At 42.2% G+C, this 10,524-nt stretch overlaps 1 protein-coding gene across 1 annotated transcript in view; it reads right to left on the bottom strand.

Moving 5' to 3' along the window:
- The window catches only part of TAB3 (TGF-beta activated kinase 1/MAP3K7 binding protein 3), a 30,579-nt gene extending 28,162 nt beyond the window's left edge, over window positions 1-2,417 (bottom strand). The window contains exon 1 of the mRNA XM_015406252.1: window positions 2,206-2,417. The gene's annotated coding sequence lies outside the window, so the exon portion shown is untranslated. The remainder of the gene's footprint in view (window positions 1-2,205) is intronic.
- Between the last annotated feature and the right edge of the window lie 8,107 nt (window positions 2,418-10,524).

Here is a 10,524-nt window from a genome sequence, read left to right on the forward strand (position 1 = left end):
TTTATTAAATGATTCACAAAGTTTCTAGGATAAATTTTTAGGCATTGTGGTCACTACTGTGTATAGCTTCCTGAAACTAGGATCCTACTATGTAACTTTTGCATCATTTAATGTGTTTGCTTCAGTTCTGTTTTTAGACTTCTGGTTGCCTCTACAACCCTAATCCTATTGCATTGTTTATTGAATACACTGACTCACTCTGTGTAATCTGCCTTGAGTCCAAATAACATAAATAAAGATGAAAATAAGCTAAAATAAAACTGGTTACACATTCCAAAGATCCAGACATGAAAAAATAGCATGGCCCCGGTCACACGGCAAAGTTGCCACGGGAGAGGCACGGAAGGTGGGCGGATTATCCGGGCGCGATCACACCCCAACATCTGGGAAGTAGAGCGCACCCGTGGCTTACCGCCGACAATGCGCATTAAAAAGCTAGTACCTCCAAGGTACTAGTAAACGTTTGCCACGGGCTGCCTCCAGACGCCCGTGGTGTGATCGCGCCGGCGCGCGGCATTCCCCTCTGGGCCCTCGTTTACCCTCCGGAGCCAAGGGAAGGACCCGTGGTGTGCCACCGGCACATCTGATTGCGGAATCGCAAATCAAACTGCGCCGGGGCAATTAGCCACGCCTCCCCCCGGCAATATCCGGCCCATGTGACCGGGGCCCATATAGTCCACTACAGTAATTGCTAAATATTAGCAATCACTATTTAATACAATGAAGTTGTTAAGAATCCATGCTAGCCTTATTTTATATGTGTTTACTAAACAACACATTAGTTATGGTTTTAATTCTCCACAGGCCAAGCATGAGGCTGCTATATCATTGCAATGGGACAACCCTTTAACACAATTGCCTCTCTCACAGTCATCTGTAGCATGAAAATCTCTTCAAGGTTACTATAATTTGGTTCAGTGCTTTGGCTATTTTCCTTTTCTGCCACAGATAGCCCACACTGAAATTAAGAGCAGGAAGGCAAGAGGCAGTTTTTGTATGGCAATAATTGTATGGGTTTATGTGCTTTAACTAAAAAAAAAAAAGCCAAAAACCCCAACCCCATATTAAGTAAGACAGTACATAGTAAAGATGACACAAATCTTCACTTATGATACCTTCAACAATACATAGTCATTTTATTATTGTTCTGATGGGATGAAAAACTTGTCCCCTCCACAGCAAGGCTACCCAGGTCCCATCCCCTAGGAGATACTGAAACATGCCAATAGTAGCATTGAACCTAGGTGAGCTCAATTATGGCAATAAGAAAAACACTTTAAAAAATCATCTGCAAAGACACTTTCTCTGCTGTTTTTTTTTAACAGACTTTCTCTGAAATGCACAAACTTAACACTAAAAATGATTAAAAAAAAACAAACAGCACTGGGGGAAATTAGTCTCAACTGTGCCAAGGCCTTGCTATCCTTCAAGCTCTTATTTCCAGAGCTGCCAAAACCAAAAGCAGCAGCATCATCCTGCAGTCAACATGCTGAAGAGACATGCCAAAGAAAGCAGTAGCTATTACAAAAGCAATTCCTAACGATAAGAACAAAACAATAACTACCCACTATCCCTGTCATTCAAATATATACATAGGTGTGGCATATCCAAGCAACCCAAAACCAGCCTCCAAAACAGACCAAAGTTTTGCTACCATATGTAGTAGGTGAAGAGAACACACACACCCATTCCACTCCTTTGTAATTTTACCTAGTTTCTGGTTTACTCACAACCATGGAGAATATCTGCATTGACAAGGGATTGTCTAAAGGAAACCAAGGAAGGCAGGTCCAACGTGTGTATGAGAGGGAGAGAACAGTGCAGCACAAGGCCCAGAAGACTAGTTCATAATGATCTTCATGCACAGGCCTCAAAGAAAAGTGGATCACCACTACTCCGAGATGACTGCCTGATCTTCAAAAGCAACCAACGCCGCTATAAGGTTTATGAATAGTAACACTTCTAAGAATAATAAAAATAGGCTACTAAAATTGATATTTTATTTCACTTACAAAGAAAGTTAAGCGACGAAGACAAGATTCTTTTCAGTATCTGACCCTTCACCGCTGAAGCAAGCTTTGCGGTGCCCCCTTCAGAGACCCTCCCCCCCACCTCTCCCTACTGTTTGATATGCAGCACCCCCGGTCCCCCCCCCTCCCTTGCCCTTCATGTCCGCCCAGGAATCGTCGCCCCTCCAGCTCTCACCGCTCGCGGGGGGACCGGTTCCAGTAAGAGCATCTCGCACCCCCCTCCGGCTCAACCCCTAACGCGGGAGGGGAGGGAGGGAGGGAGCGGGGGCGCCCAGGCCCCCTCACTTCTTGGAGAGGAGAGAGGCTCCCCCTTCCCGTCGGCGCGAGGCGAGGGGGGCGTCTCCGGGTGGCACCGGCAGAGCACGGAAGGGGGTGGAGGGAAGGGGCGGGCCAGGGCACCAGACACGGCCGCGAAGCGCTTCCGGGATTCAGCCAGGAGGAACTTAACAGGGGACGACAGGCAAACGGGGGGGGGGGGGGGGGGGGAAGTCCAAAGGAAACAGTCAGCCCCCAAGAGACGTTAAAAATCCCAAGCATTTGGCATAGCCGTCACTTCCGGGCCCCAACTTGCCCTCCAAAATCTCTCCATATGCGGGGGAGTGGTGGTTCAAAATAGCAACAGAGAACATGTGCAAGCAAGCAGGCGTAGCGACTCCTTTCCTTACATTGCTCCGAAATACTCTGCCCACTGCCCCCTGGAAGCCGAAGATTGTGACAGAACTGTTTTTCCTCCCGAGACGATTCCACACGCCCGAAGGTTTAGATGTCTCACGCAAACCTGTTACCGTCTCCCAAGCTACCGTAGCCCCAAAGAAGCTTCCTGGGTATCTGAAACTTCGGCAGGGACAGCGGCTGATTGATCGTTTAAAGGTTTCGGAGTCTCGGGCTAGGAATGGAGGGATATGTAGCTGAGTCTTGCGTTTCACAGAACCCAGGAGATACGACCTTCGTCTGGTATGGAGTTTGCTAGTCTTTTAAGGTATCTCAGTCTCTTGTAAAGGCACATAAATTACTCATGTTGTGGTGCTTTGAAAACACCATATCCAAACGCGATTGCTAAATAACACAGCTTTGGAACAAAGTCTTAATGATGGTCCACAAATGTTAGTCTCCCCTCTCATGCGGCTAGATTTGAGTCCAGTATCATCTTAGAGACCAACAAAACTTTCAAGAGTCAACTCTCCCTTCGCCAGTTGCCGGGTATCTGATTGACTCCGGCAAGCTTGCACCCTGGAAAATGTGTTGCTCTCGAAGGTGATACTAATCTAGCTGTTCCACTGCAGACCGACACAACTATCCCCTGAAAAACTTTCATGCAGCATACTTTTGATAGGAAAGGCTACACCAGTTCGATTTCTGCCTGTCATGAGCGACAAGAATCCTACCCAAAAAATCCGGTATCTGACTTATCTAATTCCCTTTTCTACATTTTTGATAAGAGAACGTAATGATTTCAAAGCAGTATAAGGAAAGGAACCCTCAACTTTGCATTATTTGAGATTTTACATTAATGTTTAACGACTCTTAACCCGCAAGGGGGGGAACTATGAACCGCAACCGGAAGTGGTACGCCAAACCTATTGAAACGCTAGCCCTTGTACGGCTTTTCTTCTACCGCGCTATCATGGCGCAGCTCAGCTGACGGAAATATCGCGAGATCTAATGGAGGCTTGCGTGGAGAAACTGTCAAAAGGTGACGGCTCGAAAGCGGGACTATAGGAAGGTAACTGTAAATAGTGTGAATGATAGAACAAGCAGTGTTTTGTCAGTGAAAGACTTTGTAAAGTTCTGGGAGAAAAGGAAAGAATGTTTCGCTAAACTATCCAAATTTAGCTTTTCTTTCGCTAGACTACATCTCCCGTCGTGCTGTGGAGTATGCGCGTGGGAGTCGTTGGTGCGTTTACCGCTGTGGCTGTCTCTAGCCAATAGGAAGAGGGAGGGCGTGCCACTCTATGCTTGCTATCAAGAGTTAACAAGCAGATGTGAGAACTGAATTTGAGTCCAGTGGCATCTCCAAGATAACAAAATTCAATTCTGGGTGTAAGTGAGACCTGAGAGACTTAGCATGTGTAGTTGAACATTTCTTAGGTACATTGAAACCGATTTCCTCAGAAGTTACATATAGGTGGGGGGATTAGTTGCCACTGGAAGGGCTAATTAGAGTCGAGAGAGAGTGTGTGAGTGTGTCCTGTGTTTAGACCCAAAAACGTTCTTTTCCAGGTAGGGGAGGGGGGATAAAGAGTCCTGTGTTTAGACCCTGTATATCACACCAGTGCTGATATCTCCACCCCCCCTGCATATCACACCTAATCCAACCACACCTGCTCTTGCCATGCATCTGAAATAATCTTTATAAAGTCTATATCTCCAGTACTTGTGTTACATTTTATGGCACACATGGCCCGGCCCAACAAAGTGATATCTATGTCAGATCTGGCCCTCGTAACAAATGCGTTCTGCATATCTGCCATAGAGGTTGTAAGTCGCTGCTGATGTATTGAAATGTTTTGAGTTGAGACCTGTATGTGACCACTAGTGGTGTTGTGTTATTGTTTCTTTTGGGCCTGTCTTGCAACAGGTTTTCTCTGGGTACCATTCTGGCTTTGTTAATCTGTTTCTTGACTTCATCAGGTGGTTACTTTATTTCCAAAAAGGTTTGTTGTAGATCCCCCAGTTGAGTAAGTAAGAACAAAATGGCACAGTTTGGTGGCAAAGTCAGCTGTGGTGTTGTCAGAAAGCATATTCCTTATGGCTTTGTTATGTACTGACACAAGATACAAAAAGAAAGATATTGCTGTGTATGTTCATCCAATTCTCAAATTTCCAAGTTATATTTTGTTTTTTAGATACATCAAACAAGTTAACAAGAACAAAGTCTTCAAGAGAGAAGAAGGACGGACCTTCCCGGGCTTTCTGTAGTCCGTTTCGAACAATATCTTTTTCAGACGTCCTATAGAACAATAAATGCAAGGGGTAACAACTCCATGGAAACAATTCCTCAATTTGCTAATTTAACAATAAAAATAAATAATTATACATACAATTCATGTTGTCTGTAGTGTTTTTACAATTCCAATCTTGGCTGTATATGTGGTGTTTACAAAAGTTCTAGAAATATAAATACACAGAATTCCTTTAAGCTTTTTACATTAATCCATATTGTTTTATAAAAGTCATAACAGTAAAAATATTTTTATTGTTAAATTAGCAAATTGAGGAATTGTTTCCATGGAGTTGTTACCCCTTGCATCTATCGCCCTGACAAAGATATTGTTCGAAACGGACTACAGAAAGCCCGGGAAGGTCCGTCCTTGCTCTCTCTTGAAGACTTTGTTCTTGTTAACTTGTTTGATGTATCTGAAAAACAAAATATAACTTGGAAATTTGAGAATTGGATGAACATACACAGCAATATCTTTCTTTTTGTATCTTGTGCCATTTAAATTGCTGGATCCTTTGTAACTTTTTGTTATGTACTGAGCCTGAACTGTACTTACCAATGGACGTAGCTTGGGGGTGCATAACAATAGCTGGCTAGGATCCTAGAGTGGTCCAGTAGGGAAACAAGGATCCTAGAGTAAACCAATTGAGAAACAATGTAATGTAAATAGCCTATTGTTGGGAGTGGGGTGTGTTTGGGGTGTAACCTTTTGCATGCTTAAATACCCGGCTTTGGCCAGGGATTTCCAGTCTTCTTTCTACTTGCTGAATCACTAATAAACTATGAGCTGATCACTATATGTGTCTGAACTCAGTATATTACAGGCTTATAATCCTTTTTTGTGATGTTGGTATACAGAGATTCCACATCCATGGTGGCTAAATAGTATTCTCTGGTCAAAGATTGTATTTTCCTCAGAAAGTCTGTGGTGTCATGAACATAACTAGGAGCATTGATGGCATAGGGTCTTAGAACAGAGTCTGTTATTCAGATACCCTCACGGTGATAATGCCTATGCCTGAGACAATGGGGTGTCCTGGGTTGCCGGGTTTGTTTATTTTGGGTAGACGATAAAAGGTAGCTGGTCAAGGTTCCTGTGGTGTGTCTGAAATGACTTGTTCCTGAATGTGCAGGGGTAATTCCTTTATAATCTTGTTTAGTTCTTTTTTTATTCCTATGTGTGGTCTGAGTCCAATTGTTTGTAAAACACAGTATTTGATAGTTGTCTTTGAGCCTTCTGGATGTAATCGGATCTATTCATAATGACAACAGTTCCAACTTTGTCAGCCTCTTTAATTATAACATCTGGATTTTTCCTGAGACTGTCTGTGGCCTTCCTTTCAGCATGGTTGAGATTCTGCTGTACACGATGGTGTTTGTTGATCACATGCATTTGAACTCTATGGCGAAAGCATTCAATGTAGTGATCCAGTGTGACATAACGACCATCAGGAGGGATCCATGTGGAGTGTCATTTTTTGTAGCATTGTTTTGATGGTATGTAGTGGTAAGTATCCTGTTCATTGCTGAGTCTGTGCTGTGAAAGGCTGACTATATTGTTGGAGTGTTTCTTGTTAAGATCAGCAGCCTGCAGGTTATAGAGTATTTAATTTTTTTTGTTGCTTCAGTAACTCCAATTGAGAGTTTTCCTATTGTCTTTCCTTGTGGAAATGCTGCCAAGCAGGTTGATTCCTTGTAGAAATGTCCAGTTCAGAGAATTTCTCCTTGATCAGTCTCTGTATGACAGAACACCGATCAGATATTTTAGTAGTTTCTTAGAGAATGTGAGACACAATTTTTTCTGCATAGTTTGTAGAATAAGAGGATTCTTAATTCTTAGACCCTTAGGTATAATGTCAAGGTTTTTGCATTTTGTAAGGAGGGAAATATCAGTCTATGCATGTTTCTTCATAAGGTTGATGGTGTTCCATTCCATGCAGCTTAATGTGGTGCAACCCTAGAGAATGCCCTGCATTCTAGAAGAGAGTACTTATCTGATTGCACCATGGTTCTTGTGGAGAGCCAAAATGAAGAGTTGAGATTACAACTTTCCATTTATTCTCTCAAGAAGATCAATCTTGTAGTAACTGTACCACTAATGACAATAATGGGACGCTGATTTCCAGCTGGTATGAAAGGGCAAGACAGCATTTATGTGTTCCATGTGGAATAATTTTCTGTCTATAGTTTCAGCTATTCTTTCAGATTCTGTGTTCAGGAAAACAGGCCTAAAACACTTCATATTTACTCTCCATACTGTACAAAGATATTTTACATGGTATTGCTGACTGCATAAGTGGTAGATGCCTATGTGGCAAAGAAGCAATTATTTCAGAAGTCTTAATGCAGCTTATTGTTAGAGAGCAGCAACAGCATGCATTTCTCAAACTGTAAAGACTTTTTCGCCTTAAAAGGGAGTTGTTTGGAGGACAAAAAGTCAGGCTACAGCTTTCTATGCAGACCTGCCACTTGCATCTCCCTGGTGCATCATCCATAATAGCTACTAACCAGGTGCTTGAGTAGTCCATTAAGTGGTCTGACTGCAGCAGCAAGAGCAAGTTTGTTAAATACCTGAAGCTTAAAATTGACAGGCCTTTTGAGTAGTGCCTCTGGTCCCTTCAGAAATGTCCCTTGTCACAAATCGGGATATATGAAATCCTATGAAAGGCCTGTTAGATTTAGGTGGGTAGATGTGCTGGTCTGAAGCAGCAGACTGAAGTTTTGAGTCCAGTGGCACCTTTAAGACCAACAAAGTTTTGTTCAAGATATAAGCTTTCATGGGTGTCTGAAGAAGTGTGCATGCACACAGAAGCTTATACCTTGAATAAAACTTTGTTGGTCTTAAAGGTGCCAATGGACTCAAATTTTATGAAGGCCTGTATACATTTACATCAAAATGGTACCTTGATCCAAATGTTACTCGGTTGCAAGGAACAAATTCTTAAAGGTTCAAGTTTTTATATAAGGTTAGATAAAGGAAGAGCCCTAGGAGGATTGCATGCACCTAAAAACATAGGTACCTTACTCAGTTAGACCAGTGGTCCATTGAGTCTAGCATCCTGTTTCATACAGTGGCCGATTAACTGCCATAAAAGACCAATGAACAAGACATCGAGGTCCAAGCCTTCTCCTAATGCTACTTCCTAGTACTGGTATACAGAGATGTAGCACATCTTGATGTGGAGGTTCCCTTTTGTCATCATGTCTATTATCCATAGATGGACCTATTGAGATTGGGAAGGACAGCCATGAAGAAGCTAGAAAAGATTTTTAAGTGTAAGGATGTATTGCTGGCGATCAAGATCAAGAGAACTCATGCCATAGTATTCCCCATTACTATGTATGGATGCAAAAGTTGGACATTGAAGAAAGCTGAGAGGAAGAAAGTTAATTTATTTGAAATGTTGTGCTGGAGGAGAGTTTTACAGATACCATGGACTGCCAAAAAGACAAATAAGTAGGTTCTGGATCAAGCCTGAACTCTCCCTAGTAGATATAATGATTAAACTGAGGCTGTCATACACATTATATTATGAAAATACAAAAGTCACTGGAAAAGAAAATAATGCTAGGAAAAGTTGAAGGCAGTAGGAAAAGAGGAAGACCCAACATGAGATGGATTGACTCAATAAAGGAAGCTATAGTCCTTGGTTTGCTAGACCTAAGCAAGGCGGTTGATGATAGGATGCGTCAGAGGTCATTAATTTATAGAGTTACCATAAGTCAGAAGCTACTTGATAATACTTTACACACACAACCCCCCTGTTAAAGCTAGGGGTGCACATTTTTTTTCTCGGTATTTTTTGGGTTTTGGTCCACTGGATCTGAAAAAATTTCAGGATTCCTGAAAAACTCGGATCTCAATACTGGTAAAGTATTCAGATCTGGGAAGTGGCTCAGCTGGGGCTCTTTGGGGCAGTCCCTTTAAACTGGACCGCCCAAAAGAGCCCACAAAGCTGCTGATCCTGTGGGGAGATCTGTGGTTCCCCACTCCCCGGCTGGGGTGTTTTGCAGGCTGTCTTCTGCAGTCCCTTTAAACACCCCTGTGTTGGCGGGAACAATCTGCTCCAGCCCCTCAGCTGTTTTTCGGGGTTTGCCGGTATTTTTACTTGCAGTTGCAGAGCCTGAGGTGTCCTATAAGGTTGCCCTTTTTGCCCTAGCAGCAAAGAAAATTCGAGCCAATCTAGTGTCAGCATAGTCTAGTTAAGAATTTAATTAATATTTAACAGACATTTATGGGAGTTTTTCCTTTTCTTATGCAACAAGCTTTAAAATGCATCTTTCAAAGTATTTGCCATACTGTATTTTATTGTATATTGTTTTTTAATGCTTGTAAATGCCCTATGCATATGCAATATGCAAAATGGCCTATGAAATAAATTATACTGAACTGAACAGCGGAGTGGCGATACAATCTGCTCCAGTCCCTCAGCTGTTTATCAGGGCTTGCCAGTAATTTTCAAATATAACTTGGATTTGGTGGGCTTTTTTTTTTTTGTTCTCCCCCAAAAAATCCTGTATACATTTGGGAGGCCAAAATATACCTGAAAAATACCAATAAAGTGTTTTGCGGGTATATTTTTGGATCAGGTAGATCCTAATGCACACCTCTAGTTAAAGCAATCTGTGTTAGTGGCCATCATGGTGTGCGCAGGTACTGAATCTCACAGTTTAATTACTTGCTAAGTGAAGAAGTACTTTTGTCTGTCTTGACTCTATAGTTCATCAGCTACTTTGGTGCTCCCAAGTTCTAATATTATAGGAGAAGGAAATAAAGTTCTTTCTATCCACTTTCTCCACTCCATGCATAAATGTGTGAACCTCTGTCATATTCCCCTAGTTGTCCTTTTGCTAAACTGAAAAGCCTCATCCAGATACTGGTTTTCATTGTTTTAAAGTAACTATTTATCATCTTCATTGCCTACTTCTGTGCTTTTTCCAACAATATATTTTTGAGGGACAGTGACCAGAACTGTACACATTATGCCAAATGAGGTTGCACTGCAGGTTTACACTCAGTTGCTAAAAGATTCACCATTTTATTTTCAATCCCTTTCCAATAGTTTTTGTTGTTGTTTTGCCCCTGCTGCACACTGTGTTGTGAGGTACTTCATGCTCAGCTAATACACATGGGTCTACTGCAAGCTGCATTTCAAACACCTCTTATTTGTTCTAAGGTCTTATGCACCAATAGAACAACCCATGTTCCTATGCCATCAAACTGTCTTTGCTGTAGTTGTCTACCCCACCTTCTGGATGGCCAAACTAATGTGGCACAGATAATTACTTAAGAAACCTCACACTTGCATAAATGTTCTCATAAGGAAGATTTACTGAATATTATGATTTGCACTGACAAATTATTCCTGTGACTTAGAAAAGTGTGAACTAATGGAGTCGATATTCCTTGGCCACTTAGCATCTCCCCATGTTTTCAACAGGTTTGGAGCTGCTGCTCATTTAAAAGGAGGCCTGCACCAGAGTAGACCTTGATTTGGGCCATGTGGGGGTGTCTGGAGTTTCTCTTTGTTCTGGGAAACTATGCTGAGAGGC

The sequence above is a fragment of the Gekko japonicus genome, unplaced genomic scaffold, assembly GCF_001447785.1.
Source record: "Gekko japonicus isolate JY-2015 unplaced genomic scaffold, Gekko_japonicus_V1.1 scaffold1357, whole genome shotgun sequence".
In the NCBI taxonomy this organism is placed as follows: Eukaryota; Metazoa; Chordata; class Lepidosauria; order Squamata; family Gekkonidae; genus Gekko; species Gekko japonicus.